This window comes from Sipha flava, unplaced genomic scaffold, assembly GCF_003268045.1.
Source record: "Sipha flava isolate LNK unplaced genomic scaffold, YSA_version1 220_pilon_pilon, whole genome shotgun sequence".
Classification (NCBI taxonomy): domain Eukaryota; kingdom Metazoa; phylum Arthropoda; class Insecta; order Hemiptera; family Aphididae; genus Sipha; species Sipha flava.
Genome location: NW_020272849.1, coordinates 554,803 through 562,261, shown reverse-complemented (window position 1 = coordinate 562,261; position 7,459 = coordinate 554,803). Strand labels below are relative to the sequence as shown.

Genomic DNA, 7,459 nt, shown 5'->3' with positions numbered 1-7,459 from the left:
CATTGCTTGGTTCACCGTCATCATATTTCAAGCTCATCAGGAATCATCAGGCCCGTATTTAGAGGGGGGCACGGGTAAGCACATGCCCAGGGGCGTCAAGTCTCAGGAACGACAAAATATTTTAGCAAAATTAATTTTAAAAATGATGTACCTAATGAAAAAAATAAAAAGAAAAAAAGAATAAAGTATGTTTTATTATGTTATACTTTGTTTAATTTGTTAATTAAAAACGATTTATAAGTTATATTTTAATATTAAAGAATCTCGATTATGGACGAAATAATAAGTGTTAGATTATTATTATTTATTTATTTTTTTTTGGAGGGGGGCATACATTTTATACTCGGGGGCGCCGAATTTTTAAATACGGGCCTGGGAATCATTTGATATATTTATACTAGGGTGACCAGACGTCCCGTTTAAAACGGGATTGTCTCTTTTTTGATCATCACGTCCCGTTGTCCTCACAAACTTCGAATGGGACGCTTATTATCCCGTTATTGTCATATTATTTATTATAAAAAATATTAATGCTTGTAAATAAAATATCTATGTATGAAAATATATAAAACCGTTTTACTCGTATATTTAAAATGTGAAACCAAAGTAAGAAATAACAGATAAAAGTTTTCGTGGAACGAGCGTCAAGTCCCGATACCGACGGACTATAAAATTAATAATAATTAAAAGAAAATATTTTATTACTTAGGTTATTTTATTAAAAAAGAGTAAAGTAAAAAGAAAATAATTGTTCATAATATGACAGAGATTTGGACTTTAACTCACGAGATTTGTGTGCATATGTGAGAATATATATGGATGAGGTTTTTTTTTTATGGTTTTTTTTATGAGGTATTTTTTTTTTGTCAAAATATGACAGAAATTTGGACTTTAACTCACGAGATTTGTGTGCATATGAGAGAATATATATGGATGAGGTGTTTTTTATTTGGAGGGGAAGTAACAGCTGTCCCGATTTTTTATTTTCTTAATATGGTCGCCCTAATTTATACCCATGATTTCATTATCAATAAAAATAACATATATACTATAAATAGTCTACTGACTACAACAATATCAACAATTATAGCATACGATTGAAATGTAGTCGGTTGATCTATATTAAATATATCTGCTACAATTTGCCAATCTTATATATCGTCATTGTTTAATAAAAATATACCATACTGCTCTTCATTAAATAGAATTCAAATTTTTTGAAGCAATTGATAATTGTATTTGACTGTACATGACTTTACATATTAATTTTTATTTTTATTTATACTTACTGTTACTGTAAATGCACCAATAATCAGTTTCTATCTACTCGTTTACTCTTTATTGTACAGTACGGATATAACAGATAAAGTAATATACTTCAACCAAGCTACTTATCACAATTTTATATTCGAGTTAATAAGACTTATAATACATTGAGTCTTATGAGCATTTCTAGGGAAATAAGAAAAAAATTGAATTGTCAAGTTTTTCGAGTTATCAAGGTTCGAGTTATCGCGATTCGACTGTATTTATACAACAAATCTGTTAACCTCGCTCCTATTACACTTAATTCACGAACCACTCATACACATAGTTTTAATTTTCCTTTATAATTTAGTTCTATCTCTTTATCTAACATTTTCGAACCCCCAAACTCACTCAACAATAAACTCTCAGCTGGTCTTGACTTAATTTATATTATATTTCTACAGCGTTGTAAATATATTTTCATTATCCTTTTGCGCTACTTATTTAATTTTTATTTAACTTGTCCCTTTCTTCAGATATTTTCCATTTTTTTTTTTTTTGGAAATCTAGTAGATATCATCCCCCATTCATAAAAATGGTAATTCATCTAATGTAATTAATCATCAACCAATTTTTCTCTTTTCAGTAGTGATGGGTCGAATCCTGATTTTTTAAATCGAACCGAACTTGAACCAAACTTTAAATTAGATTTTTTTGAACTCGAACTGAACCGAACCTATTTTGATTTTAAGTCGAACTCGAATTCGAACTCAATACTTTTTATTATGTACATTGTACCTACCTACAAATTAAATCAACCATAATTATTAATTACCATTGTATTTTAAGTTTTCGTATTACCTAATCTACATTTTAAATTTTAAGTCTAAGTAATTGTAGTATTTATAATACATTTAAATTTTAGATAATTTCTTATTATTATAATTTTTCAAAACCAGTATTGTGCTCTCTCATGTTGTCTTGTAGCTTATAAAATATTCATTGAGTATTGAGTATTGAGTGTAATATGACAATACAATCAGTACATTTTAATAATATATAAAAATATAGTAATAATAACTATAATTCACAAATATAGAATGATTAATAGAATTTATAATGTAAGACGTAAGTTGTAAACATGTTTTTATTAACAGCACAGTCGCGGTATCGGAACATTACCATGGATTTACCCAAAATAGATTTTAACCTCTATAATAAATATGTTAAAAACAAAAATAGCTAATTTATGAATGTAGATACACTGCCTCTTGGTGATTAACAACTTATTAATGTTTTGGTCGGTGGAGGGTGGGTGTGTAACAGGTGACTGGAAAAATAACATTATTATTATAATAATAGCATTATTATTATAAATAATGCATAACATGCCCTTTACAGACTATCACTTTCTATCGCCAGTAGTCTAATTATTTCTAAATAATCATTATCAATTTTTATTTTTCAAAAATAACTTTTGAAGAATTGTACAAAAATTTGGTTTTCGAACTATCGTGGCCAGTAAGTCTGGTTCGACAAATTTTTCAAGTTTGATTTTCGAACAGTAAAAATGCTTGATAATTCATTTTTTCATGCCGAGTTCGAATTTCGAACTGAACCGAACATCAAGGGTTCGGTTCGGTTCGAGATTCGAACAGTTCGACCCATCACTACTTTTCAGTGATTCCTAAACCATTCGAAGACCTAATATCTAAACAAATAATTCCAACTCTTAATTCTTAAATAATTAACAAGCACCACGGTTTTCAAGAATTAAAACCAACAACAACCAATTTACTAGTTTTTACTCAGTTTATAAATGATGCATTTAATACTGGCCATCAGCTTAACGTAATCGTCACTGATTTTTTCCAAAACCTTCGATACAATTAATCACATTATTTAAAAAAATAAATTTCAAGCTTTTGGTATTTGTAACCAATTGCCTTTTGTGGTTCTTTTCGTATTATTATGTTCGTTTCCAAATTTTAAAATATAAATATTATTTTTCTTATTCTTTCCTACAAACTAATGGTATATCTCAAGATTACCATCTAGCTTCTATAATTTTTCTCATATCTACCAACAATATTTTATTTCTTTTTCAAATATGCTATTGTTTGCTGATGATATAATAATTTTTCATATCATAAAATCCTTAGATAACGCTAATCATCTTTAATCTGATCTAAACTCATTCTCTAAATGATGTAATGATATTAATTTTGCATTGAATACAAGTAAATGTAAACTAATGTCTTTCAGTCTCTCCTATTCTAACATAACGTTACCTGTCTAAAATACTGAGTTTCAAAGTTTAAACATCTAGATAATTTTTTTTTTTTTTTTTATATTAAACTTACGTTTGATACTTATGTAAATTATAAAAGAAATAATTCTTTAAAGCAGTTTGGCTTAATAACATTTTCCAGTGGTAAATTTTGAAACTTCAATGCACTAAGTCTAATCTATACTCGTTGCGTTAGATCCTCCCTTGCCTATTATTCTACTGAATCTGATTCTAATGATAGTTCATGTTTGAGAAGATTAGGAGACCAGACAGTAGAATAATAGGCAAGAGAGGATCTAACGTAAGGAGTATAGAACAGATTCTTGAACAGATTCTGTTCAAAATAAATTTGTAAACTCTCTTTGTTATCGCTGTTAAATTTCTCGCATTGCTCATACTTCTTACACTCTGATTTTAGATCTTCTCAACATAGGCTCTCTAAAATTTTATAAAATAAAACTTGATTTACGTTTATAATTTAATATCCTTCGCAATAACATTAACTGTCCTGAGTTTCTTAGTCAATTGTCGTTCTTATTCCACAACGTATTACTAGATCTATTATCATCTGTACTTCCACTTATCAAAAAAAATTATACGTTGAACTTTCCAATTTCCCGAAATATGTATATATCAAATAAATATAAGATAGAATTTTTTAATAGCCAATCATTATTTATCTTTAAGCAGCATTTAAATTTTACTTTCAATAATTTATCTAAATATATGTGACCACTAGTTATAAGACATTATTTTTTCTTAAGCTCATTGTACTATTATCTATTATTTTTGTACATTTTGTAAATTTTAGGTTAAATTATATTTATTATTTGTTTTCATCTACCTATATCAGTAGTAAAGGACCTTTTCATAGAAAAAGCCATTTTTTTTTTAAAAAAGTTACAAAACCATGATGTCCAGAGAGCTTTTTGGATAAAAATTTTTTTTTTAATTTTTTTAGTCGTAAGTTTTTATCAAATGAGACATTTTGTTTGTTCCATAATGTTTTGGATAAATGCAAAAGTATCTGTCCATTCACTTCTAAATCCTATATTTTCCTCTTGAATTTTACGCTTTTTGTTTATTGACATCTCGTTCATAATATTGTTTTATTTTAATATGGTGAAAAGTTTATAAAAATGATTAATAAATATTGTGGAGTCATTATAGATAAAATATTATTTCATTTTCACCTGAATAAACTTCATTATTAAAAAATTCAGAAATATTATCATTATAATATTGCACAATCGTCAATCGCGTTTTTGCTGTCGTAGTGTTCGATTGTGTTCTTTTCCATCTACTCTTATAGTAGCTATTATTAATATTTATTTATTGTATCTAATCGTTAGTGCATTTTAATTACCTTTATATGTCGTCGTCTTCGGGCGGCGACTCGCGGTTGGGTAAATCACCCATCATTAAAACATATTTTATCTTCTAATCGTGCACTTGACTCCAGCTATACATCTGTCTCCTCAAAAAAAAAAAAATGAACGTAAGTTAAAAGCCAACTCACTCTCTCCCAAGTCCCCTGAACTTCAACAAATTTTAAACAACACTCCGATGTTAAATACTTCGGCCTTCGATTATAATAATCTCGTATCTACGGAAAACAGTACGTCAACAGACTCGATCATTTACAACAGCTTATCTTCTGATAATTTTAATGATCTTACTTCGCATTCCATCACTGGTGTGATTTCAACGCCAATTAACATTTATACGTATTCTACTTATAACCCCAATGTTATTAATATGTCGTCTCAACCTACACAACAGACCTTCACTGCTGATTATAACGGTCTCGTCATGATACTTATTGAATGCATCGTTTTTAATAAAAATTTAGGTAATTGGTATCCGATTAAAGCAGCCAAATTTTTTTCTACTAATTTCACCGTATAATTAACATCAAACCCGCTGGCGCAAAAAAAATCAAGATTATCTTTGACTCGATTTTGAATGGTAATCTATGTTTGATTTTCGATGTTTTAATAGAACATGGCTTTACAGCTAGTATTCTTTCGAACCTTATATACACTTTTAGTAGAATTAAACTCGATCCAGACGTTTCCGAGAACGATTTTTTGGATGGAGTCCTATCATCTTTCCAATTCGTAAGCTTCAAACGTATACCAATCAAAAAAGATGGCAATATCGTACCCATACACATCGTTGAACTCAAATTTTTGTCTCCCTCAATACATTCCGGTTTACAATATGATTTTCAACGTCCATCCAAGCATTTGCACTCCGGTACAATGCAATAGATGTCTACGTTATGGGCATACCCAAAAATTCTGTCGCAGTGATTCTCGATGCATCTATTGCGGCGGTTCCAAACATTCTATCACTAATTTCCCATCCATTCTTACCACAGATCTGACCTGTCTCTTCTGCAAACTTCCACATGTTGCTACAGACCGTAGCTGTCAGGAATGGTCAGCTCAAAAAGTTATAAAAAAAATCATGGCTACTGAAAATTTATCTTATAAAGGTGCTTTAGAATTTAAGAAAAATAAATGTTATACATCAGCTATTAAATACACTGATGTAGTAAATAGTCAGCTTCCAAACCCCAATATTTTGAATCCAAATATGCCTCGTTACGATGACAATTTTCCTAACTAAAACGAAAGTATCAATTTTTTAATTTTAGAAAACCCAAACAGAAACCTTATACTACGTCAAATAAAAATAAAAACATCTTACCCGCTGAACCTTTCATTCCTTTCCCTAATGGAAATTATTTAGATAATATATCTAATCAATGTAATTTTATGTCGAATAGCTCTAACGATTTTTCTTGGGTACATGCTTTATCTTTAAAACTTTCCGAAACTTTGATTAACTCTCCCTCTCTATCCTCACATTTCTCCTCTTCTGCTCTTCAGTCCTTAATTGAATCTTCTCTATTTTCTTTACTAGCTATACCCAACTTCAAACATATTTCCTAAGCAACCTTCTATTCTTTTGTACGTAAACCTAGCATAAATTACCACATCTTTACCCGTTATTAACTTTACACAAGCATTATGTCCTCTAACGTATATAATATCTTTTTTTGGCAACGATCTAAATATTTTACAATGGAATGTAAGAAGCCTATCAGCTCGTCTTCCTTCTCTTATATACCTTCTCTCTGTTCAAAAATGCTATGTTGGAATAATTTCCGGAACTTGGCTCATCCCCTTCCGTTATATGAATATCCCTTCTTTTAGAATTCACAGATCTGATCGACCAGATGGGTTTGGTGTCGTGGCCGTAGCAATCCATCACTCTTTGAAATCTAGATTATTTCCTATTTATATGACCACCAGAGATAATTTCTACAAACACAAAATAGACGTTTTAGGGGTTGAAATCGTTTCGGATTCCCAACCTCCTTTAGAGATATGTTCATGCTACATCCCTAGTAGTTCCAACGTTCCTGGGTTTCTAACCCAGGTGGGTTTCTCTTTTCAGCCTGATCTCCAGCAATTTTATACTTTGTGGTGATTTTAACTCCTTCCATCCCGCTTAGGGCTTTGTCTTCGCATCTCACCGTGGAAACATTATTTACAATATCATCAACTCACTCCGTTTCAGCATACTCAATGATGGCAGCCCAACACAAGTCGGACGGCCTAATTCCACCGACTCGGCTATTGATTTATCTTTCTGTTCCCCTAACTTGTATTGTAACATTTCATGGCGCAATTTGTGTGAGCCTCATGGCAGTGATCACCTTCCATTATCATGACAACTATCAACAGGAGCCTCTCAATTCTTAATCTTTCCAATCAGCATTTAACCAATAACTTCACTAGCCCTATACTCTACAATTACAATAAGGCTAATTGGACCTCTTTCTCACTTAATATACACGACACGTTTTCTCATCTTCCGAGGACCCTGCCCTCCTCAATTCCTATTCAA

General features: G+C 30.4%; 1 pseudogene; it reads left to right on the top strand.

Moving 5' to 3' along the window:
• The first annotated feature begins 4,910 nt into the window (after nt 1-4,910).
• Nucleotides 4,911-6,498, top strand: LOC112683152 (annotated as a pseudogene).
• Nucleotides 6,499-7,459: the final 961 nt, after the last annotated feature.